We start from the raw sequence: 25,771 nt of genomic DNA, 5'->3' as shown, positions 1-25,771 counted from the left end.
CATGTTGAGATAAACGTGTACTCTGGGAGGGACCTAAATCTGCCTTTAATCTTTTTATCTGTCAAAAAGGACAATCATGGCAGTCACATACATAGGTCACAGGGTATATGAGGTGCAAACAGAGCCAAGGTATCAAGGAAGAGCACAGAAGAGGGTCCTACATCCAAGTATTTCATCTAGTTGCCCAATTTCTCTTCCTTATTTTTTGGCTCCTGTTTCCTCTAGAACACATCCTATCTAGGTTTCCTTCTGCTGTAGTGTGAATGACTCTCCCTATGTCTTGGAGCTGAATCAGGGGGAGAGCAGGCATCATCCATGGGTGCCCTCCTGCCTCCCAGTATTATTAATATTTGCACCTCCCTCTTGGTCGTGAGGGCTCCACAGCCGGTTGGCCATTTGGAGTATTTTTTCTAGTGCCTCTCTTGTGAAGCGACATTTTTGCTTTACTTCTTTTCTTGGGTTACAGGAAAAAGAAGACAAATTTATTAGAACATGTAAGGTATCAGGTACTAGTTGTATGTCTTCTAGTAGCTCATTTAATCTTCCTGCTAGCTTGGAAGGAGTCACATATTATAGTTGGGTTGAATTATTTGCCCAAGGTTAGAGCTAATCACTGGCAGAGCTGGGATTTGAGCTTGGATATGTCTCTGAAGTCTTTCCATTATACCACTTTTTTTTTTTTTTTTTTTAAAACCCTGCATTTATTTATAAAACCGAGTTCTACTGCTGAAGTTGGGCATCTGAGGTTAGGCTAATCTCTCCTCTTACCTCTACTCCCCAGCCAATTTCTCTGAAGGCTGTGCTCAGAAGTTTCCTGGAGTTGGAATTGGAAGGCTCATTTATTATTTTGTATTCTTTTACTGAGTAGCTGTGTGACCATGGGTATTTCACTGAAGCCTTCTCAAAGCCTGTGCAGTGGGAACTACGATTACAACCCCACGGGCTCCATGGTAGTGACAGTGGGAGGGAGGGGTCGGTGTCAAACTCAGACTAGATGGTATTTGTTGTAATTGCTATGGAAAAAAATAAGCTTTAATCACATTCAATGCATTGTTTTTTACTTATTATTATGACCTCAAGATGTTGTTGTTGAGAAAAATCCTACTTCTCCTTTGGTTTTCAGCCCTTGGGTCACTTTTTAAGGAAAATCTGGCTGTCTTGTCTCCGGGAGTGCTGACTCCATGAGCTCCCTGTTCTGTTAATGTTTGCCTTCTTCCTGCAGAAAAGGGGAGGTTGACTGTTTTATTCAGGGCTGTCTTCCTAGCCTCTACCACAGGAGTTAATACCGATCAATAGGAATATCTCTGAATTTTAATGTCAGGTTGACTGTCAGTTGAGAGATCACTCCTTAAAACTAGAAGACTAAAATTTTTTTAGCAGATATTTCTTGCAGTGAGGTAGTTGCTTTGGGAAGGGAGGGCTTTTGGGGTCGTGTCAAAGGTGAATAGTGGCCGGGCGCGGTGGCTCAAGCCTGTAATCCCAGCACTTTGGGAGGCCGAGACGGGTGGATCACGAGGTCAGGAGATCGAGACCATCCTGGCTAACATGGTGAAACCCCGTCTCTACTAAAAAATACAAAAAAACTAGCCGGGCGAGGTGGCGGGCGCCTGTAGTCCCAGCTACTCGGGAGGCTGAGGCAGGAGAATGGCGTAAACCCGGCAGGCGGAGCTTGCAGTGAGCTGAGATCCGGCCACTGCACTCCAGCCTGGGCGACAGAGTGAGACTCCGTCTCAAAAAAAAAAAAAAAAAAAAGGTGAATAGTTTGTAACTCAGACATCTCATAAGGCTGATCCCACTCACAGCTCCAAGAGGAAGGACTCATGCTGGAGAAGTAAGCACAGGAGCAACTAGATAAAACAGATCCTAACTGACATTTTAGTGCCTCTCTAAAACAGAAATTGCTGGTGTGTTGTACTTACACACACAAGGCTATATACATTTACACCCATCTCTGTGGGATCATGTGCACAGACACATGACACTGTAGTTGGACTCTGAGAAGCACACCCTGGGAAGAAGGGGCTTTGGAAACTCAGCTAATCATTCCTGCAGATCCCTCAGTTATTAGCAGGGACAGCGGCCATCCTGCAACCACAGTCGGGCGGCCTCTGCCCCTGGCCGCTCCACACAACTCTGCAGCTCCTCAGTCCTCTGCCTTGGCAGAGTTTCCAACATTTAAAAGTAAATAAGTAGAGAATTTTCTTTTTCTCATAATGAATGGTTGCAAATCAAGCTCAGCTTATACCTAGAATCCAGGAACATATTCTTGGATTTGACTACCTGGAAACGAGAAATTTGAGGCAACGTCCTCCCAGCATGACTTCCTAACCACCAACATAGTTTAGGGTAGTATCCACACACAAGACAAGGGGGAACGGGCTGAGCTGCAAAAAGAAAATGGAAACATTCAAGGGAGACAGTAGGAAAATTTTTTTGACTCTGCAGCCAATCGGGCAATGGAATAAATGACTTGGGGAAATATTTGTGGCTCCCTAAATAGAGGTGTTCAGGAGAAAAGTGAGATGGAACACATATTCTCATTGTCATTATTAAGCAGCATTTATTGAGTGTGGACAGAGTACAAGATAGCTTTCCAACGGCTGAGGCACCCCCAGTTCCTGTGGAAAAGTGTGGAGAAGAACTACATTTTGGCACTCTGGGCCATGGCGGAACTCATGACTCACGAGGACCCTGCTGGCGGTCAGAGTCTGTGACTTCGTGGCAAGTTTACAAACTCTGAGACGCCTTCTGCTCAGAAAACCGAGTCTCAGGCTGGTTATGAACATGAAAACATTAATAATTGCTGTGATCATTAATGGTAACTCTAATAGTTTAGTTAAAATTCTATGTGAGATTTTTGCTGTTGTGTTTTAAAACATTATTAATCAGACATATCATTTTTCTTATTTGATATAGAACACTGCGATTGGGAATAACCATTAAGCATTGATGTATTCTGCCTCATTTTGAATTGAAACAGGAAGGCGGACAGAGAATGGTATGAATAAAGGCAAATAGGCTGGAAAGTTGCATGTGAGACAGAAAAAGGTAGGAAAAGTCTAGGCCTTTGTTCTTGTCCAGAATCTTATCATGTAGTAGAAGGAAGAAAAGTAGTTGGTCAAAATGCTCCAGAAAAACCTTCCTCATGACCTGCTTTTCCTTAGAACTACAGCAGGGGTAAAAGACAGAAACATAGAATTGTCTCATTATTTCATAGAAAAGCTACCCTCCTAGTTCCCCTTTTTGGTTACTTTAAATAACCAACAACCAAACCGATAATTTGGGAGATATTTTCATTAACTCTGATTTCCTGGGGCCGGACTGGCTAACTTATGCATTGACTCATGAAATAAAACAGCACTTTTCATCAGAAAGAAGACGGGGTTGGGTGTGGTAGCTCATTCCTGTAATCCCAGCATTTTGGGACGCGAAGGCGGGAGGATCACTTGAGGCCAGGGGTTCGAGACCAGCCTGGGCAACATGGCAAGACCCCCTCTCTACAAAAAAATTTTTAAAAAATTAGCCAGGTGGGGTGGTTCATATTTGTAGTCCCAGCTACTCAGAAGGCTGAGGTGGAAGGATCATGTGAGCCCAGGATTTTAAGGCTACAATGAACTATGATCACCCCTCTGCACTCCAGCCTGGGTGACAGAGTGAGACCCCATTTCTAAGAAAGAAAAAGAATTGAAGTTAAAAATTTTAAATATTAAAGAAAGGAAAACACTATATCCTTCCTCCTAATTTTTGACTCTTAACTAAAACTAGTCATCTTCTCTCCATTTTCACTGCACAGAGAGGACTTTCCACATGGACTATAACATTGCCTTTTTCCCTCTCTCCCCTCTTTCCTACCCCTGTTACTTTCTGCATCAGTCTTGGGACTGCCACTTCCAGAAAACAAGGGAATACTGACACATTAAATCTTGAAAACACCACCCCCTTAGTAAAGCCTTCCTTTAGTGTAAGAAATGGAAGTACCTCTATAGAAGTGTGTCTTAGGAATTGTAGGTTTTCATGTATACCACTGATGTAGAATATCACAGAATCAATGATCCTAAGAAGAATGCTTAACCGATTCTAGGAGTTACTAATTACCTTCCTTCCAGGGTATTTAACAGGTTACAAAAGTCAGAGAACAAAGCCAAAGAATCTGTGTTATCTAATTGTAAACATCAAGTATGAATGGCTCTCTTTCCAGATGAAAAGGAAAAAAGAAAAAAAACAAAACAAAACAATGAAAGAACTATATGTTTGAAAAAGAGAAGTGTCCAGGATATTTAGCATTCCATGGAAAAGCATTCTTCTTAAAGTTATTTACTAACAGAAGGACATTTTAGAAATCTGATACCCTGAAGCAGTCCAAGAAAAAGTGGCCTGAAAAAGACAGAATGATAAGATAAAAGCAGTAGAATAATTTAGAAAGAAATCCAGGATAAAAAAGGGCCAAGTGAGATAAAAAGGATAAAAAATTTGCAATTGCAGAATTAAAATCTGTACTAGAGATTATAAAGGACAAGATGGGTATTGAATAAAATTCCACACAGATGAGAGTGATACACTTCAGCAGCTCTTCCAGTAAAAAGAAGAAATATACCAAGAGACGAATACTCACAGAGAAAAGATACGGGGTTCATAAAATGGAAAGCCAACCTAGGAATTGGAAAGGAAACCAGAGTAATTGTAAGAAAACTTTCTTGAACTAAAAGAAACCACCAAAGTGTGCAGACTGAAAAGGGCTAAACATGTTTCAGGAAATGTTAATAGAAAATATCACATATCATTCCACCATGGTAAGTTTTTGAATTATGAAGAGAAATAAAAACAAAATAAAGCAGAGCTGAGAAGTATCCATGAAGAAAATTAAAAAAGACAGTAACAAGCTAACTTTGAGAGAAGCAAAAAAATCAGGCTTACTTTAGAATTCTCCAGAAGCAAACAGAAGGCCCTAGAGGGGTGACATCAACAGAGTGCTAAGATTAAAAGATTAGTACCTGAGAATTTGATTCAATCAAGTCTTGATTCATGTCTGACAACCCAGGAACACATTCTCTGATATGTGCCAGTTAACGCAATGTGTTACCACAGGCTTTTTTTGGAGGAACACTTGTAAACATAGGCTATGGTACAACCATGAGTTTAAAAATGAAGCCTGGTAAAGTGTATTTGTAAAATGAATTGTTTCTAAGGTGACTGAAATATAAGATATTTACTTAAATTCCCACAAAACCCTGGGAAGCAAGCAGATAAGATTTATGACCTCTGTATGTAGACAAACTAAGATTTAGAGAGTTAAGGGATGTATCTCAGGATCTCACTAATAGAAATGGAATCAGGATTCAGGATTCATATCTAATTCTTAATGCAGAGGGTGTGAGCTATCAGATCAGCATTGCCCATTTCTGTTTTAATTTGATTTTGGGAAGTTTCTATAATAAAAATAGAAGAAAATAAAAGAACACTGGCTTGAAGGGTTAACTAAAACTATATTTCTCTTTCTTTCCCAGGACTAGGTTAGTGTCTTTGTTTCATTAGAAGTCTCTTTAGATTCCACTAACAATCTTGCCAACTACAATAGGAAAAGCCCTTCAATAACAATGTGCTTTTATTTTGGGAGTCCTTATTATGTGCCAGATACTCTTCTAGGCATAGGGTTCAAGATAAAGAGAAATAAACCAAACAAAATCACCTACTCATGTTTCCTATCAAGAATTAGAGGTCAGGAAACAAACATACTTAGACAACAGCAAAAGGCACTCACTCTAGCTCTGGTAATTAACATGCCCACTATAATAATTAGTATATTCCATCTTGAATACAAAGGAACAACCTAGGATAACTAGGCATGAGGGAAACCAAAGTTATGAAAGGTGAACAAACAAAAAAATAGATGATGTGGAAAACAGAAATTATTCAGAGCACAGAACAGAAAGTGTCTTTTCTAAGGGCACCTTCACAAAATGTTCTTGAAATATTTTAAAAGAAATTAAACCCAAAGACAGAAAAGAAACAGTAATTCAAATGCTTTTACAAATTAAAAATATTAGTTAAAACAAAAGTAAAAGGAAGGATAGACGGTTAAGTTGAAGAAGTCTCACTAAATACAGAGCAAAGATATGGAAATATGAAAGAAAAAAGAAAAAAGGACACAATAGGGACATTAATTAAAAAGATCCAGCATCTAATTAATAGCCATGGTCTGCAGTGGCACAGTCAGTGTGTCTCTGTTGTGGTAGTAGCTATTGTCATTGCTTATATATTAGTAAAAACAATAGCCAACATTTCTTAAGAGTTTTCATTGTGCTAGAACCTGGGTTAAGGTCCTAACCTACAATGTCCTGTTTTATCATCCTTTAAAACTACATATAAGGTAAATGGTTATGATGTGGTTATTGATTGTATTTAGTTGTGCAGACTGAAAAGAGAGTAATCAGGAAAGAACTCTTGGGTGATTGGACACCAATAACTGAGATCAAAATTCAAAAGTAGGAGCTTGTTTAGGGAGAAAGAAGTTGGTTAAATTTTAACATGTTGAGTTAAAGGTGCCTAAAAGACTCCTGAATGGATAAAATCAATATACGGTTGTTTGTATGAGTCTGAAACTCAGATAAAAGGTATTGCCAGAGAGAGATTAGGAATCACCAATATTATCAGTTAAAACCAGGAAGTAGATGCAATCACTCAAAAAGAGAACACTGAAGTGTTCTGTAGAGAGGATTATTGGTAATATTTGTCAGAACAATTTTAATGGTATTCATGGCACACGCCAGATCACAGTTGAAGAATGAATGAAGAATTAGTTCATCACATTCTTCATCTGCCTCGGGTGCCAAATGGATTAATAACACCTACGTGAGTGGATACTGTAGGATTAAAAGATACCATGTTTGAAGAGTTTTTAGCAAAGTGCCTGGCAAGTAGTACATGCTCAACAAATGCAGGAGAGAGATAGATACATAGCACTCCATAACTCCATATATCACCCAATCACTATAACATAATACTGGAATATATCGCTTTATTATGACAGTATGCTATAGTGATTGAGTGCATGGAGTTTGGAACTGAATAGACTTGGGTTTGTAGTCTAGCTCTGCCACTGTATAGGTGTGTAAAATTGGACCAGTCACTCTGTTTATGCACTTTTTCTTTCATCTGTAAAATGGAGAGTAGAGAAACAACTATCTTCTAAAATAACTTCTAGGTATTGTATATTATTTTGTCCTATAAAATGTTGTTATTTTTAAAATATTTGTGTTCTGTTATCTGGCTGAACTCTTATGTAAGCTTGCAAATTAACGTAGTTAGGGTTTGTTGTGGTCACACAATGGTGAATACAATTTGTTTTAATATTGGTTTGTGTTTATCTTTTGTATTGTCCTTTTTCCTGTATGAAAGGTAGAAAGCCAGGGCTTTGTGTATCTTTGCCTCGGATGCTTCTGCAGGGCAGACTTTTACTAAATTTGGAACAGGCTGTGGTGGGTACCTGGCACATGCAGTGCAGAAAGGAAAATGGACTGGACATGGCCAAGGGAGGAGAGGAAGAGGTGGGTGGGAGGCTGGCAAAACCCTCACAGGAGCGGTGGAGCTTTGCAGGCAGCTGGGCAGTACCTAGGACAGCAGCAAGGTCTCAGTCCTTGTGGGGCCTCTTGGAGAGCACTGGCACCCCAGCATTAGCCAGTAGGGACCTATGAACAGAGGAACTTCCCTTTGTCAAGACCAGGAAACTTTAGAATGAGGGGAGGATAAAAAACCTTAAGAGAGATTTGACTTCCCACTGATTTGTGTTGATTTCAGAACTAAAGAAATGTCATGTGTTTTGCATATGAATTTGTGCACTGAAAAATTATACCTGTAGCACACTCACACCATCTACTCAGAAATAAAGATAATTTTGTCACCGCTTTGTTGTGTTTTGCTCATTATTTTTATTTTTTGCCTTATTATACTGACCAGAACTTGAAAAACATTATAATAAAGGGCCTCACAATTAACAATGAGGAACAAGTTAGCTCTGATCTGCCTAGAACAGGAAGGAAGAAGGGTTCTGCACAGACACAGGTAAGATAGGTGCTAAGTCACATGTTACCCTCTCTAGCCCAAGACTGAAAAAACTAGACAAGCTCTCTCATCCCTCTGCTCTACTCCACCCACCCTCCCCGATTCCTGAATTTAGGTACAGAAAAAAAATGTGAGGACTTCAAATAGCGTGAGGCTTATTTACTAGCATATGGCAAATTGAAGGCTCAGGGTAGGAATTTAATGCAATCACAGAAAAATAAAGTAAATTACCTATCCTGAACACCTGTGTATGTAGACTAAGGCTCATCCCCACTCTTATCTCAGTGCTTCTGGAAGTTTTTATCTTGTGTGATACTCTCATGGAAGCAGGTGTATCAAGAACCGGTTGAACGCTACTATGCTAACCAGGCACTCCTACATTTAAAAATGCTTCCTGTTTAGTGTCATTCTAATATCTGTTAATATAGGTAAGCGTTACACTTAAATGTTTCTCCTGGCATGGGATATGAGTATTGTGCATGCCATACATATTATATTTTAAGTATGAAAGTTTAAGGTCAATTAATATTAGCTTGTCAGCCTTTTGCACCATCCCAAATGAAGGCCTTCCAAGGACTCTCCTTTCCAGGAATCTCATCCAGTGGGTTCCGTATCCCCGCCTTCTTCCTCCCACTGCACCCCTTCCTACGTTCCCACTTGTTCCATTGTAATACGCTGCCATAACTCTCAGTTTCCACTCTAACCTTGCCCACCAGCTAACTTCTCTGACATGGAGTCTTCCACGGACATTCCACCTCCTATCAAGCACGCATGTTTTCCTGCAGCTCCTTGATCTGGGAGACATGGATGAGGATGGGGGTGGGTGCTAGCCACTAAGGACTCTTAGTGCTGACCACTGCTGCTGCAAGTATGAAGGCTCAGATGAGAACATGAAAGACATAAAGAAAAAAGAAGAAAGTAATGGAGCTTAGTGCTGGACAGCATGAGCTTTCTTGTCTTTTTAAATTTTTTTTTGTTACAGAGTCTCACTCTGTTGCCGAGGCTGGGGTGCAGTGGTGCAATCTCGGCTCACTGCAACCTCTGCCTCCCAGGTTCAAGTGATTCTCCTACCTCAGCCTCCAGAGTAGCTGGGACTACCCAGTAGCACCACTAAGCCCAGCTAATTTTTTGTATTTTTAGTAGAGATGGGGTTTCACCATGTAGGCCAGACTGGTTTTGAACTCCTGACTTCAAGTGATCCACCTGTCTTGGGCATCCCAAAGTGCTGGGATTACGGGCATGAACCACTGCGCCCGGTCAGCATGAGCTTTCATGCCAAGCTGCCTGGATTGAAATCCTAGCTCCATCACACCTTCAGGGTATATCCTTGGACAAGTTATCTGGTCTTTCCAAGCCTCAGTGGCTTCATCTGGAATTGGCGATAATAAGAAAATCTATTTCAAAATGTTATTTGAAGGGTGAAAGGGTATTACATATATATCAAGCACTTTGCTCCATGCCTAGCAGAAATGAGTGCTTGATCAATGATAACTAACAGAACATCATCTTCATCGTATTTCCACCTTCATATAAAAACAGCCTTGCGGCTGTGGCTGTCACATTATACATCTCTGTGCCAGACATCTACCCCAGGTTTTTTATTCAGCCAACTCTCTCTTACAGACCTTTGAATCCCTTAACACCAAAGACTTTCACAACCACTCCACATAAGAAACATATCCCATGCCCATGCCCTGGGCTGTTTTACTATTCACAATGGTTTGTCCTTTGAAATCTTAATCTTCAGCATTTCATTTTCTGAGACCCAATGCCCATCAGCTCTCACTCTCTCTCAACATACCTGCATTTCACATCATCCATATCTCTGATTCCTGAATGATGCTATTTTTCACAAACCATCAGTAGCTTTTTGGCTTCACATCTTTCTTCACCTGGTTCAGATTCCTGAGGGCACCACACAGTTTCTTTACTGACATTTCCTCTTACTCCCATTCTTTGTTGTCCTTTCTCAGCTCCTGCTCTGCCAGAACCTAAGTCTGGATCGCCCGACGTGTGCTGTGTAGTGTGCAGCCTGTCACAATAGCTACATTCCAAATGTTCAATAAGTACACGTGGCCAGTGGCTACTCGATTGCACGGTACAGATTGTAGAACCTTTTCATGATTGCAGAAAGTTCTACTGGACAGCAGTGCTATATCTAGACAATTGACCTTCTCTCTTCTACACCTTACAGTGAAGAACACTTCTGGGTAAGACAGAACAACTGTGGTTTGGTGTTCCTGAAACTTCAGTGCATTCAGTCTCAATGTCTTCCAGAATGCCGGGAGGTGTTCAGAATCCCCCTCATCTCCTATCTGGTTCTGCCACTGTTATAACATTTCACCTATCTTTTCTTTTCTTTTTTTTTGAGACGGAGTCTCGCTCTGTCGCCCAGGCTGGAGTGCAGTGGCCGGATCTCAGCTCACTGCAAGCTCCGCCTCCCGGGTTTACGCCATTCTCATGCCTCAGCTTCCCGAGTAGCTGGGACTACAGGCGCCCGCCGCCTCGCCCGGCTAGTTTTTTGTATTTTTTTTTTTTTAGTAGAGACGAGGTTTCACCGTATTAGCCAGGATGGTCTCGATCTCCTGACCTCGTGATCCGCCCGTCTCGGCCTCCCAAAGTGCTGGGATTACAGGCTCAAGCCACCGCGCCCGGCCTCACCTATCTTTTCAAACTTCCACTCCACCACCTCCACCAGCTTTGACATCTCTCTCAGCAGATGAGCTTACCTTTTTTTTTTACTGTAAAATCAATGAGATGAAAATTCTCTTAATTCCCTTCTCTGTCAGTTATTATCATGTCTCTCTATGCCAATCCTTTATTTTTTTCTTCTTGTTTAATTTAAGGCTAATCCTACCACCTATGCTTAGGATTAATTCATCAACCAAAAAATATTTACTGAGCAAGTACTACATGCCAGACACAGTTTTAGGTGCCAAGATTTAGCTGTTAACAAAACAATGTTTCTACCCTCATTCTAGTTTTGTCACATAGACAATAAACAAATACCTCAGATGGTGATAAATATAACAGAGAAAAATGAAACAGGCTGGGTGTTAGGGTGTACCAGGGTGGAGTCTGTTGCTATTTTATATTGAGTGGTCCAAAAAGGCTTCAGTGATCTGGAAACAAATAACAAGAAAGTCAGGGAGTGAGCTGCGAGGGTGTCTGATGGAAAATGACGAAATTCCTGGCAGAGAAGATGTCAAGCACAAAGGCTTGGGACATGCACAAGCTCATTCTGTTGGAAGGAAAGCAAGGGGGATCACATGTGAAGAAGACAGAGACCAAGGAGAAACAGAGAAGACATGATCGGGGATGTGGCCAGGTCACGTAGCTTCTCTCTGGCCACAACAGTGAGTGAGTGGAGAAGCCACGGGAGGGTAGGAGCAAAGGAGAGACCTCATCTGCCTTGCATTTTTGAAAGGGTCATTTTGAGTGTTGGATTCCCAATAGTCTACGGGGGCAAGGATGGGAATAGGGAGATTTGCTAGGAGGCTGTTGCAATTTTTCAGGTGTGGTGGTATATTTAGGTCAATAAGAATGGCAGGTTGGCCCGAGGGACAGTGATGGAGGTGGTAAGGAGTGGTGTGAACATGTGTCTATTTTGAAATCAATCCATCATTTCTTACTTCAGGAGGAAATTTGTTTCTCTGTCTTCTCTCATATTGTAAAGTTATTTACCTTTAGCAGCTCACTTCTCTCAGAAGAGAAGCTTAAATCTCTGTCTTAAAATTTGAAAGGGCTTTTTCTCAATCCTCAGTGTCTCCTTCTCTAGTCATTACTCAATTTCTTCTTCACAACGTTTGACAGAGTACATCTCCTTAGTCTTCTCATCCCCTCCTCTTCCCACTAAAATCTGTCCCCAAGTAACAAAGCTGATCTGCTCAGGCTAGCACTGTCACTGATTAGAATATTGCCAGATCTATTGGGCCTTTCTGTCGGTGTCTTACTTGACCACATCGTGTCATCTGACATTTTCAAACTCTCACTTTTCTTGACTTCCTTGACAATGTTCCCTATGTGTTTTTCTCCTACACATCTGACTCCTCAAAGCTCCTCACAGACTCCTCTTCCTCCACTCACCTCGTAAATATGAAGGTTCCCAAGCCTCTGCCTTTAAATTTCTCATCTTCTACTCTTCTCTATCTTGAAGGTAATGGTTGCTAGAAGAAATAGATCCCAAAATGACGATGCCTCAAAATCAATAGAGGCTTATTTCTCACTCAAGCAACAATAGAAGATGAACATTTAGTGTTTTAAAACTAGTATAATGTTTTAAAATTGAAATTCTAACCCAGGGGCCAAAATACCAGATAGCTATCAGATACCAGAGTGAAGGGGATAGAGACCACTGCAAAGGAATCTTTAAAGTAGATATCTGAGAACAGGTTCCATTATTTTAAGACTCTGGAGAGATGTTGAGAATATAAAAGTTTAAGAGAGTGGAGAGCAAGGCAGGTTGGTGGAGGGAGGGTGAATTTTGGGAGACGCCTTCAGAAGAAGCACCTGCCAGTTGTGTGTGAGTCCCAGCTCTCCCAACAGGGCAGGGTTAATTAATCTTCCTCAACTCCAGGGAAGATAACTAACATAGGCTTCAACAGCACCTTCTGCAGTTGAGGGACCCTGCACACTGATGCCTAACTCATGCCTGAATAAATGTGTAAATTGGTCTAAGACAAGGTAAAGGATAAAAAGAGGAAGGGGCTATGTTTATTAAGAAACCACATTCCTATCAATAGTGGGCTAGAAATGCATGAGTTTCCTGTGGACCTAATAGGGTCTGCATGGGAAGGAAGGCAGGCCTGAGGCTGTTTTAGGTCCTGCCCAAGAGGAGGAGAATGTGTCTCACAGAGAGAGTCTGTATGCAAGGGACTGCAGAGAAGCAGGGTCCAACTAGGGACCAGGAAGCAGCCAGCCAACACACAGCTATGGCAGTCGTTGGGGGAAGGACCCGAAAACAAAAGAATGAGTCAGGTGTGAGCATCTACCAAGCCTGGAGTGCATGGGTGATTTTAGTTTTCTCTCCCTAAGTTTTGTTAATGGTGGCATAAGCTTACATCTAAGGATGGAGGAACAGAGGCTTTGTCACAGGTAAGAAAAGGAAATGAGGAGCGAGAGCTGTAAGCTTGAGACATGATGAAGAATTAAACGCATGCATCAGTACAGAAGAAAAAGGCTGCAAACTCCAACATCTTTCTAACCCAGTCCATTCCAAAACTAGGGAAAAGGTTGACACCTGAAGCATATTCCTCCAACAGAAGGGACACGCCCCTAACTTGGCAAGACAGGACCTGGCTGCAGGGTCAACAGAAAGTTCCAACCCATGACCTCAGCTCTTGTCCTAGGCCCCAGAGGCCATCAGCACCCAACCGTTAGATAAGATGTAGATGGTGTTGAGAGAAGTAGAAAGGAGGATAGATGAGAACACATCTATGCTATTTTAGGGCAAACAGTAGACCTGCTGTCTTATTCCATTCAAAAATGAGTTAACAGAAAAAGAATAAACAGCAACATAGGGCTTATGCATAAATTCCTCAACTAACAAGAAGAAACGAAACAAAGAGCAAAGAAAGCTAAAGAGCACGCTCAAAAACTAAATCTTTAAATCAACAATTTACACATTCAAGAAAATTTTAGAAACAAACAAAAACACTTGTCAAAAATGCAATAGAAGAAAATGTTCCTGAAATGAGGAAAGATCTTTCCATTTCTGGAAAGACATAAACCATAATTTTGTTTCTGGTTTTCTTTGGATGATTAAATTGTAGGAGCCCTCTGTCCCTCCTCCCTCTTTTTCCTTCCTCCTTCTCTCCCTTTCTTTGTTTCCTCTTTACCTCCCTCCTCTTTCTCTTTCTTCCTTCCTTTCTTTTTTCCTCAATGGTGTTTGTATTTTAAAAATGAATACCTATTATTTTTAGAATTAGGAAGAAGCTTTTTAAATTAAAAACACTGTTTAAGGCCAGGCAGGGTGGCTCATGCCTGTAATCCTAGCACTTCAGGAAACAAAGGCAGGTGGATTGCCTGAGTTCGAGACCAGCCCAGGCAAAATGGTGAAAATCCGTCTCTACTAAAAATACAAAAAGTTAGCCAGGTGTGGTGGTGCATACCTATAGTCCCAGCTACTCAGGAGGCTGAGGCACGAGAAATTCTTGAACCCAGGAGACGGAGGTTGCAGTGAGCCGAGATCGCGCCACTTCACTCCAGCCTGGGCGACAGAGTGAGACACAGTCTCAACAAACAAACAAACACACTGTTCGATAATATGCTACCATTAAATGACAAACTTTGAGTAACTACAGGTAGAGAAAAACCTAGAATTATCTACAGTTGTTATAAAGCCCAGGCATTAAGAAATTATATTTTAATCAAGATAACTGTTGGGTTGTGGACTTGAGTCACATACAAAAAAGACCTGGGATAGGACAGAACTAGAGTTAAAAGAACAACATTAAAACTGGGAAACGATATGAATGGAACGGGATCACAAGCTTAGCAACACACTACAGATCAATCGAATGAAATTAGTGTTCATATTTATACACATTCAACAGGTGATGAAAATGGCGTTCCAAAGTGAAAAGTTCGTAAACGGTGCTCATTCAATCTTTGGAAAAATTTCTAAAATGTCATAGCTCTTCCTTGTTCTGTATGCCAAAATATATTCCAGATATGTTGGATTAAAGAATAAAGTTTCAAAAAATGTTTAGTGAAAAATATATGTGAGTATCAATTTGATTTCCTGATGGAGAAGCCTTAGCAAAAAGATAGCAATTCCTAGATGAGTTCATATAAAAATGTAAACTCTCTTTTGGCCTGAAACACTATTAATACAAACAAAATTAAAGAGCCAGGAACTAACAGGGGAAAAATTACAATAATATGTAGCAGACAGTAGGGTAGGAATCTTAATATAAAAAGAGTTCTCATTAATAATAAAATATACTTTACTATAGATAATATAAACATATATACAATGAAATTTTATTTAAAATATAAGAATGAGAATAGGGTTCTTATTAATAAAAGAAACAATGGGCAAAGAACATGAACAGTGACTCAAAAGAAAGTTGTTCAAATGGACAACAAAATGTCCATTTAAAATAATAATTTAAAAATTCAAATTAAAACAAAGCATATACCGTATTTGGCCTGGGTGGGAGAGAACTTTGATAATAACATCCATCCCAAAACACAGGGAAAGAGTCATGCCCTTACACTATTGGTTGGAATGTAATAGGCAAAAACTTTCAGGAGGGCAGCTGGTTATATATATAAAGATCTTAAATATGTCCACATTTTTATTTTTTATTTATCTTATTTAATTTTATTTATTTATTTATTTATTTATTTATTTATTTATTTATTTATTTTGAGAGGAAGTCTTACTCTGTCGCCCAGACTGGAGTGCAGGGGTGCCATCTCGGCTCACTTCAACCTCTGACTCCTGGGTTCAAGTGATTCTCATGCCTCAGCCTCCTGAGCAGCTGGGATTACAGGCGTGTGCCACCACACCTGGCTAATTTTTGTAATTTTGGTAGAGATGGGGTTTCACTATGTTGGCTAGGCTGGTCTCGAATTCCTGACCTCACGTGATCCACCTGCTTTGGTCTCCCAAAGTGCTGGGATTACAGGCGTGACCCACAGCGTCCAGCACAAATATGTCCACATTTTTAGATCCAGTGATTCGACTTCTAGGAACTCATCTCAAGGAAATAATAAGAGATGCATTTAAACACATAAAAGGATGGATGCAATACTTACACTTACAAAATTTGGGAAATGACTTCAATATGCAATAATTGTGGACTGGTTTAAAAATAAAGACACACCTATTTGAAAGGTTACTCCCCAGTCATTAATATTTTCAAGAAATAATTTGACCATTGAAACTGCTCAACATACATTGATAGGTGAAAAATATCAGTATACAGGACAATATTACAGTAGGATTGCAATTTTGTTTTACACACGCACAGAAATTTTAATAATGATTATTTCTGGGAGGGATGATGATATGTGATTTACATTTTTTGTTCTGTGTCTTCCACATTTTATACAAATAGTATGTTTTTTTTTTTAAACTTAGGATGGATGTCATTTAAAAAGCAACAATTTTGATATTGGAAGTGGACAAATCACAGAGAAGGTACCCAGTTGCTACAGGATTTCTTTCTACCCAGAGTTTATTCCTATTCAGATGTACCAGAAGGGGGCGCCTCAGCCTCTTCCCACTGATGGACAGCTGGATCACCTGGTAAGTCTGGAATATTCAAGTGTGCAGGATTCACTTTCCCTCATGGTTACGCTCCTTTTCTGGGTCTCTCAGAAATTTCCATAGAAGAAGGATATGGAAATTTGAATGACACTGTGAGAGTTTTATCTAGTCACGTGATTAACAGTCTGTGTTGGTGATGTGTGCTTTGGTCAACCTGTTCTACCTGGGCAGCTGCTGCAAATCAGGGGTGCCTCTCCATCAGGAAAAGACAGAAACAGAGCAGGACTCTACCCAATAGCTTTGCCTTAATCGCAACAAACAGGTTTACGGAAATGGCCAAATTCACAACTATAACTTAGGAGGTTGACTCAGCCGCCAACTAACTGTATCTGAATCAGAGTTTGCTTCTTAAAAAGTTATGTGCTCTTCGTCATGGTACCAGTTAGGGGGCAGCAGATATCCTGGCATCTTTTGTTGTCTAAAGGAAGCTTCCAATTAGGAGATCCTGAAGTTTCTATGTATTATTATTTTATTTGCCATGTGACATGGTCTGGTAGTTCCATCCTGCACCAGCTGTTCATTTTGGAAGCCAAACCTCTCACCTAGTAGAGTGCTTATAATTCACTACTGAGCAAAGGTGAACCCCAATAATAAAGTATCCTATATAATTACTGCACTCTGCATCAGCCGTTTCAGTTTCATCATTATCTAAATATTACAAAGCCCCAGCCTTCTCTTTTGGTCTATCATTCTGTCTCTCACACACGCTTAAGTAAACTTTATTTTGACTCCTTAAAATACCCTCAGGATGAGAATGCAAGTAAGGGGATGAGTGTAGGCATCTATAAAATGGCTTCTGCAAAGACCTCAAGATGCTAATTTAAGAGGATGAAGCATAGCCCAGCCTGTGGTAAAAACATTTGCTTTTCCTGATGCATGCAACATTGTGGAGATGCTACTTTTGTGTGTGTGGGGTGTGTGTGTGTGTGTGTGTGTGTGTGTGTGTGTGTAGCTACTGAACACTCTGAGAATTTTGTCTGTTCAAAAAGAAACAACAGAAACACAATGCTGAGCTCTTGAGGATCCTTGAACCAATGTCTTCTTTCGGTTTTGATTACGTACCTTTTTTAGTTTCCAGAAGTTCCTCATGGGATAAAGAGTAGTAGGTGTGGAAACTGGACCACAGAGAGGTAGACTGACTTGTAACTTTCCAGCCAGGGACAGAGCCAAATGTATAGTAGGGTCTTCCCAGTACCAGTCTGCCCTGGTGGCTTGTCACAGAGCATTTGCCCATCTTTCCAAGGCTCTACAAAGTAGAATGCAGGGAGTTCAGGTCAGCCAATAAAGCTTTTTTAAAAAAGGAAGAGAAATAATACCAGTAAGCAATGGTGACTACGTACCAGCACATTCTATGTGGCTCACAAAATTAACTGAGCTATCCCTGACAACAATCCTATCTACGAAGGGGGTGCTATTCTTATCCATATTTATTATACTAATCGGGGAACCAAGTCATTTGCCCAGCAGTTTGAAAATGGTGAATCCTAAATTTGAACCCAGGCAGTCTGACTGTAGGACCCATACATTCAACCACTACCTTTTACCTCATCTTCAAATGGTATTTTTCATACTTCAGAGCTCTGAGGTGCCTGTGCCCTTGGTCACCGGGAGGCCATACTTGCTGCACCCGTCTGGACCATCAGGGTCTTCCCCAGTCAGAGGCCACTGCCAGGGCCAGAGACAATGGAGAATTATTTAGTTTCCTACAGTTCTAGAAACTACCTCTGTTTCAAGCCCAGGAAGAAGGCGTTCTGAGGAGGACATTTCTTCTTGGGACAAGGACCCTTGGTGAGATTTGGCCTTTATGCACCTCCATCTGAAAAGCTAAGCTTCTCTCTGGGAATTCGAATTGAAGGTTAGGGATGATTGCTCAGATGGGGAAAGTGTGAAATGGTAATCACTTTCATATGACACTCGAGAAATGTTATAATAAAGCTGAGTAAATTGGAGCATGAGTTAGCCGGTCCTTTGCCTAATGATGTCACCCACTTTGTGCTTCCTCCAGCCTATGATTAATAAAAGAGGGGTTATGACAGTAACTCACTCCTAGTGGGCAGCAGTGACGTCAGCAGCAGCTGAGCAAACTGACTACATTTAGTTGTGCGTGTGTATGTGGGCATTTTTTTTTTCCTGTGACTAACATGAAGCTAACAGCATCTAATAAAACAAAAGCTCCTTGAAATTTGGGAAACTTATTGGGTGAACTCTTTTCTACAGGGAGCACCATTTTAATTATTCTCAGCTCATAGTTAAGTGATGTTGGAGTTGGCCAAAATTACCTTGTTGGCTTTCTGCCCCTGTTTCATTAAGGGATCACAAATGAACCCCTGGCCTTTGGGAGAGAGGTTTTCTGGAGTGTTTTTTTCCTTCTACTATAGAGGCTCCTCCCTCATTCATTACACTCTTCCATCTTTTAAGAGGAACTCAATGAGTAGAAGAGGGATTGTAGCCATAAGTTATTTTTTGAGAGTTTCAAGCTGGTTGTAGAATTCAGTGATTCCATTTTAAACTCTAAGAATATTGTGCTTAATTACAGTTTGCTTTTCCAATCTGATAAAGTGACAGAAGTCCTACTTACTATTTCACCTTTGCAAACTTGACCTTCCTAAAATTAGAGTGGGCCACCTGGAAATATTTGCCCACCTAGCTGAGCTGCTGCCAGTGTCCACGCGATCCCGCAGGACTCGTGAACAGCGGCACTCAGACCATGCCTTGGAGCTGCTCCCACAGAGGGCAGAACCTTTGGACTCTATTAGGACACGAGGGAGGCAGCAATTCACTGATTTAAAAAAAAATTCACACAGGACTGCCCCCAGGCTTTTCTGTGGGGCTTTTTCCCTCCAAGCAGCGATTTGGGAACAGGCTGTGGGGGGATCTTTGTGGACAGGCAAAACTGGATGCAAAGCAAGATTGCTGCCCTCTTATCAGTCCAATGGAATCTACATGCTAAACCACCATGTCTTCAAGTCAGCAATGGAACTTATTACCCAAGGGGATCCAGGTGAGAAAAATGATTACAACAATCTGTTCCGTGTTCCTTGGGGAGTATTTTTCAACAATCTTCTGGGGCAATAGGAAGATAAATTGTTGAAGCAGATGTTTCCTGATTGGGTTAGAACTAAGTCATGATAAACAATTTTGAAATATATATTGGTCAGGAAGAATGTTGAGGGCATATTTCTTCAGGTTGAGTTAGTCTGGGTTTTCTTCAATGTATGTTTTTCTATAGTGGTTGTAAACGAGTATTTCTCTCAATATTGAATTTTTTTACATGTACCACTTGGTTACTTCTTGGGAAGAACTCCAGGCATTTCTGAATCATTTGAAAGTTGATTGAGGCCTTTGGTTCCAAAATGACCATTTACCTGAGGAGACGGTGATTCACAAGTTGGAAGAGATGACACGGCGTCAGAGTGTCTAAGACATTCCCCTCATAGCTCCCTTCATCTTAAAATGATCTCTGACCTACCCTTTCCTTTCTGGAGGACCCAAGTCACTCAGGAGGTAAGTAATGAACCGGGGAAGTAAGCCCTCACTGTCTGGACAACAGGATTTCAGTTCTAAGCTAGTTTCATCCAGGCAACTTCCTTTTTGTGCATTTCACCAATACTTGTTGATTACTCTTATGATTTTCCATGAGGTGGAATCCTTCACAATAGTTTCCCCAGTCCTCACAGGAGAGCAACACCTGGAAGGGCTGGAAGGGCATGGCCTTCCTTCAACAGCCACACCACTTCCTTTTACAAAGGAAGTTTGGAGAATATAATGTTGCTTGCAACAGCCATTAGGATTTAGCAAAACACTGTTTTATCTCTTTGGATATTGATTGTATGTCATTCCCCTAAGGTATTAAACAAATAAAATCAAGCTACAACATATTCGTTTGCTCTAGGAGAAAGGCAGGGTAATCTTACTTTTGTGAATTTTACTTCAGGGAATTCTCTCTTGCATGGATTTATCTGATACTGAATTGCTAAAATGAACAACTCAATCCTTTATTCATTTATTCTTTTGCATGAGTCTCTTGTCTCCTAACAACTTGGGTGTAGGCCAGCCCATCTCATTTTGTTGCTGGCCACCAAGATTTTGCTTTGGTTTAGAACAAAAAGCCAGCAGGAAAATGTATTGAGGCCATACATGAAAGTTGGTTGGAGCAACAATGTTGCCCAAGAGGAGCATTGTATCTGTAGTCTCCAGTAATCAGAGAACATAAGATGCAAGAGGCAGCAGAATCACTTGATTAGTATTTTGTAGAGTTGCAATGCTTTCTTGGTTCCCAAGGCCTCTTGGAGATGGATAGGGAGAAGGTTGGGTGAACTTTACAATTATAACATGAAATCAGGGTATCTCAACTGCAGAACAATTAACACTGTAGGCCAGATAATTTCTTGTTGTTGGGGGCTGTCCTGTGCATGGTAGGATATTCAGCAGCATCCCTGGCCCCTACCCACTAATGATCAGTAGAACCTCCCTCCCAGCTGTAACAACCAAAATGTCTTCAAACATGGCCAGATGTCCCCCAGGGAGCAAAATCGCCCCAGTTGAGAACCACTGCTGTAGAATGAAGAGTAATAGGTTACTTACTGGGTTTTTTTCCTTCTTCTCTTTTCCGCAGTTGTTTTAGTTCTAGTATCCCGGTTCCCTTGCTTCAGAAAACAGCACTTCCAAATACTCTAAAAACAGAGTATCCCACTGTTTTTGTGGAATATCCCATGAAGCAGAAGGCCTTGTGGGATATTCCAGTGGTTCTGAAAGAAATGTGAAGCTTAGGAGTCAAGTTTCAGATTAACCATTTCTGACCCTGTTGTTCTCAATGAATTTCAGGGGACTTTTTAATGTTTCCCTCTCTCTCTCTGTTTAGAGCTATTCATTCATTGACTTAACTTGAAAGCAAAACAGCTTCCCAGTTCAATTTTGAATGTGAAACACTGCTTCTCCTTTGTCCCAACTCTTTCTACCTAACATTCAGCCCAAGTTATGTACAGGCTGTGGCTGTCCAGGAAACAGGCCGTGTTTGCCAATCCCATGTTCAATGTCAACCATTTGATGAGACCCTTCTTCATCACAGACTCTCGCAGTCTCCCTGCAGCAGATAGTACTCTGGATCCTGCCCACATTCTCTGGATTCTGAGCTGCCTCTTGAGGGAGTCACCCCTCACCAACAAGGCCAGGTTTTCCGGCCTGAGCCCCAGAATAACACATTAGCTGCTGGGAACACCTTTTGATTTCTCTCCATAGTCACGTTTTATGTTTGGTTTCCCAGACGGGATGAACCAGAAATCATGCGTTTTTGGAAACAGATTTTTTCATAGGAAGGAATGAAAACACCCGGACTCGTCAGCACTCTTGTCCATGCCTCTGAACCCCCAGCCTTGTGTCATTTCAGTTGAATCAGAGAACAACATCCCAGTCACCTGCTTGGGGTGTTCACGTCTCCTGGCTTATATTTTTGACTGAATAACAGCAATCCGTGAGCAGCTGCTAAAATAATAGAGCCCTGAAAAATGTCCCCCCCCGCCCCCCCGCTCGGCTTTTCTGGGCCTGTCTCCTTGCTCAAGGAGTAGTGAGGAAAGACACCAATTAATAGCGTGGATGAAAGCTGAAGGACAGACGGTTTGCTTGAGAAGAAAAGTGAACATTCTTGCTTCCTCATCTATGCCAACTTTGAACAGAGACAGCTGCTGCCACAGGTAAACACCACTATAGGGTTGGCCATGGCCCTAAGCTAGGTGTCACCGCAAGCCACAGGCCGGCACACGAACGCTGGCCTCTCCCCCATTCGCACAATTGAGCTCTTATCCTTAAACGAACTTTGTTTTTTGACCAGCTCACTAATTGTGATTGAAAACACCAGCTCCCCAGCAATGCACACGCATTGGAGTTAGCAGCAGCAAGACAGGCCCTAATTGCTCCATTTACATAAAAGTAGAAACATACAACTTCTAAATATAAATCTCTGGCACATCGTTCCTTTTGCAATTACAGTAAAATAAGGTACCACAGTTTCCCTCCCGGCTCCTTCTCGCAGCAAGCTGCTCCACCGGGTTCGCTAGTGGCTGCTCCTCGAGGCGAGAACAGAGCCATGCAAATGCTCCAGCGTGGAGTTGGGTTTGTGAAGTCGCCAGTAAATCAGGCCGCCTCCACTAGGTGAATAACGCGGTGGCAGCGGGCCACTTTGCTAGTGCAGTCGCTGGAGGACCGCGCTCTGCGCGAGCGCTCCCTGCTCGCCTCTGTCCGCGGGGAGCCAGTCGGCCCCTCCGCAGGTCCCGCTCCCTGACATTTGCTGTGGTTTCAGTCCCTGGCAGTGAGGGCTGGGTTCAGAGATTCCCAGCTGCACTCACTGAACAGTGATTTTTTTTTCCCCTCCCTGAATTCTTTAGCTGCCAAAAGGGGGGAAAAATCAAGAGCTGCTCTTAAAAGAAGTTGCCCTTGCTGGTGCTCAGGGTAAAAATAGAGGCTGCCGCTTAGACCGGCTTGGCCCTGGCTCCAGGCATCCCGCGAGCTGGGCTCGAGCAGCGGCCGCGTTCCGGCGTGATCCCTGGAAGCTGCCAGCAGGTGCTGCTCAAGGTACAGTAGCAGGGCCGAGAAGCCGGGACCCGAAGGGCCTGGGGTGCGGGGAAGCTCCGGGGGAGGGGGAAGTGAAAGAGAAACCAAACCAAGGAAGGAGAAGGAGATTCTGGTCAGGACTGGGCTGACCAGCTTGTGCCCCGGGCCCTTGAGTTCCGCAGGGAAAAGCTGATTCCCAGTCTAGAATATTCCACAGAAGCTATTTTAACCGGCCTGCTTCCTCCACCACCCCCACCTTGATTTGCACCGAGCGAGGAGGCATTGCCACTGTGGTGCAGGTGGTTGCAGAGGGGTTGCAGCGCGGCTGGTAGGCTGGTCTGGCAGGTGGGCACTCGGTGGCATCAGATGGCCAGCGGAGTTTCAGAGTCACACTTGTGTTTTGGCTTCTCTGGTCAGAGTGCTGCAGATTTCTGTGACACCCGTGTTTAAGAAGAGCCACCAGGCTTCTCAGAAATAGTATCACTTATTATTATCTGACGGCTGCCCTTGACCCCCACAGGTTCATATTATGGATCCCATTTTATAGATGGGAACACTGAGGCCTGAGTTTACACGGTGAGTGAGCAGAGGAACTGGGATCTGATCTGGGTTTGTTTTGTGCACCACCGCCCGCATCACCTACACACACACACACACACACACACACAACTTTGTGTGTGTGGGGAGGGGATGTTATCAGGACACTAGGGTTCATGTGTGGGGCAGAGGTGAGTTTAGATGCCCTGAAGGTCATTGACTCCACTACTTCTCAGCATGAAGGGTGGAGAAGTTCCTTTCTTATAAAGGGTTTCTGTTCACCTAGTGCTAAACTGAGGGGCAGGTTTGGAGTTCACCATCATTAATCCTATTTCTGTCTTTGCCACTCAGATTCACTCTCTTCCTCTACAACTTAATGATTTTTTTCCTACTTCATTTCTGCATATGCAGTTCTTAGAATACTCCTTCCCCCCACCCCCATGCAGCTCAGCACCCACACTTTCTCTGTATCTAGCCAAGAGAGACCCTCTTACACAGAAAACTTCTGGTGTCCTAATGGAACCTGCTTAAGCCACACATCAGGAGGCCAGAGCCTCTATATTTTGCTTGTGGGCACAGTGAAAAGTTTATTTTATGCATGTTAAATCCTGCATACAAAACAACATATCTGGTCATATGGCTCTCATTAGCTCCCAATTTTGCACATTTTATCCAACTTGTCATGAGAACTGGGCTTATGCTTCAACTATACTCCTTCAAACAACCCTTCACCATTCTTGTCAAAGGACTTCTTCCTCCTGTGTTATTTACCAGACTTGCCAACACCTCTCCCCGCCCCCAAAAAGCCTGACGGGCTTTACCCCTGTTTCAAGGAGTGTTCACTTCTTTTCATTAATCTCCTGTTATATTTGTAACAATTTAGAAAATATAGGAGTTGAAGTTCTGGTAAAAAAGAATGATGCATGAGGATTTTTGTTGTTGTTGTTGTTGTTGTGTGTGTGTGTGTGTGTGTGTTTGGTTAGTTAGGATGGATTCTAAAGACCTGGGAAGGATACTTATGAAGTTCACTTAAAGAGAATGACTATTTCCAAAGTTCTTGATTTATGAAGCAGGCATTCAATTTCAAGATGTAAAATAATAGTGTAAGTTGGTTGCGGTGGGGGGAGACCATCATCATATGATTATACAGATTTTCCCAATTTTTTCCTCAATGAAATAGCTTATTTAAAAAAAATAAAATTAGAATCCATATAAAGAACACTACCAATTTTCTTTCCTGAAAGAAACAATAAAATACTTTGTAAATAGAAGCAACTTCATGAAGTAACAGATGTTTTATGTAAAGACATAAAACTGAACCTGAATATAACGAGACGTGTGTGCGAGTAGTAAAAGAAAAGTTGAAAGTTGGACACACTCATTGAGACATATCTATTTGATTCCAATATTTTTCTAAAAGGTAGAGTAATCCTAGCCAGAGGTTTCACTGGCTCAGTGCATCACCCAGTAGTGTCTCAGAAGCCAGGAAGGGCTTTCCATTAGATAATGAATTATGAAATGTCTCACACTGGAAAAACCAGTCATCTGCTGATGTCATGCTGATTCCAACCAATCCCAAACAAAGCCCCAGCCCTCCTCTGTTTCAGTGGTACCAATGTGTGGTGTACAAATAAGTAGTACAGTATAAAACTTCACAGTGCCAATACCATGAAGAGGAGCTCAGACAGCTCTTACCACATGATACAAGAGCCGGCTGGTGGAAGAGTGGGGACCAGAAAGGTAATGCTTTTTAACTCTTACTTCTGAGCTCTTTACACATTCAAAGATAGGATAGCTAGGAGGAATTTTACAACTAATTGGCATTTCCAATGTGCATTGTGATGTGTACCTTTTTATATTATTCAGGCAGGTTAATATAGCTTTTAATAGTCCTAGAGCATGCAAATAGATTATATGTTTATACAACCCACTCAGCACATATATACAAGTACATATGCCAAAGAGAAAGCTATTTTTAAGAGTTACATTCGCAAACAGTAAATTCAGGGAACACACACGTACTCAGATGCAGAGAGAATCCAAATATTGATAACTTGCAGTTATCTAAATGCTGCTATTAGGACTCTTGAGTTGTTTAGAGTCATTAAACTTTTGGTTGTATTTCAGACTTTCTTGTAAAACTTAATTGGACTACAAAATGTTTTGGATACTGTATATGTGACTCCAAATAGGTGGATGATGTTAAGTATTATAGTACAAAGATGTTTTATAAAACCATTATAACACAAATGTCCCCTGCCTCCCCCATTCTCTTTCACCATCCCCGTAAAAAATATGAGGCTTTTTAGGCAATGTTGACAAAGTTTCAACAATAATGGTGGAGTAATTGAT

At 41.6% G+C, this 25,771-nt stretch overlaps 2 long non-coding RNA genes across 3 annotated transcripts in view; one reads left to right on the top strand and one right to left on the bottom strand.

Moving 5' to 3' along the window:
* Positions 1-25,771, bottom strand: part of LOC110742823 — a 52,362-nt gene that overhangs the window by 18,093 nt on the left and 8,498 nt on the right. For both annotated transcript variants that reach the window (XR_002520960.2, XR_002520961.2), the window contains exon 2: positions 17,399-17,582. This is a non-coding gene — a long non-coding RNA (uncharacterized LOC110742823). The remainder of the gene's footprint in view (positions 1-17,398; positions 17,583-25,771) is intronic.
* On the top strand, positions 16,230-21,856 carry LOC103882875. Its single transcript, XR_644830.4, has 3 exons — positions 16,230-16,315; positions 19,636-19,840; positions 21,600-21,856. It is a non-coding gene; the product is annotated as an uncharacterized LOC103882875 (long non-coding RNA).

The sequence above is a fragment of the Papio anubis genome, chromosome 4 (assembly GCF_008728515.1).
Source record: "Papio anubis isolate 15944 chromosome 4, Panubis1.0, whole genome shotgun sequence".
Classification (NCBI taxonomy): domain Eukaryota; kingdom Metazoa; phylum Chordata; class Mammalia; order Primates; family Cercopithecidae; genus Papio; species Papio anubis.
The sequence above is the reverse complement of the archived record's forward strand: the minus strand, read 5'-3'. Positions and strand labels throughout refer to the sequence as shown.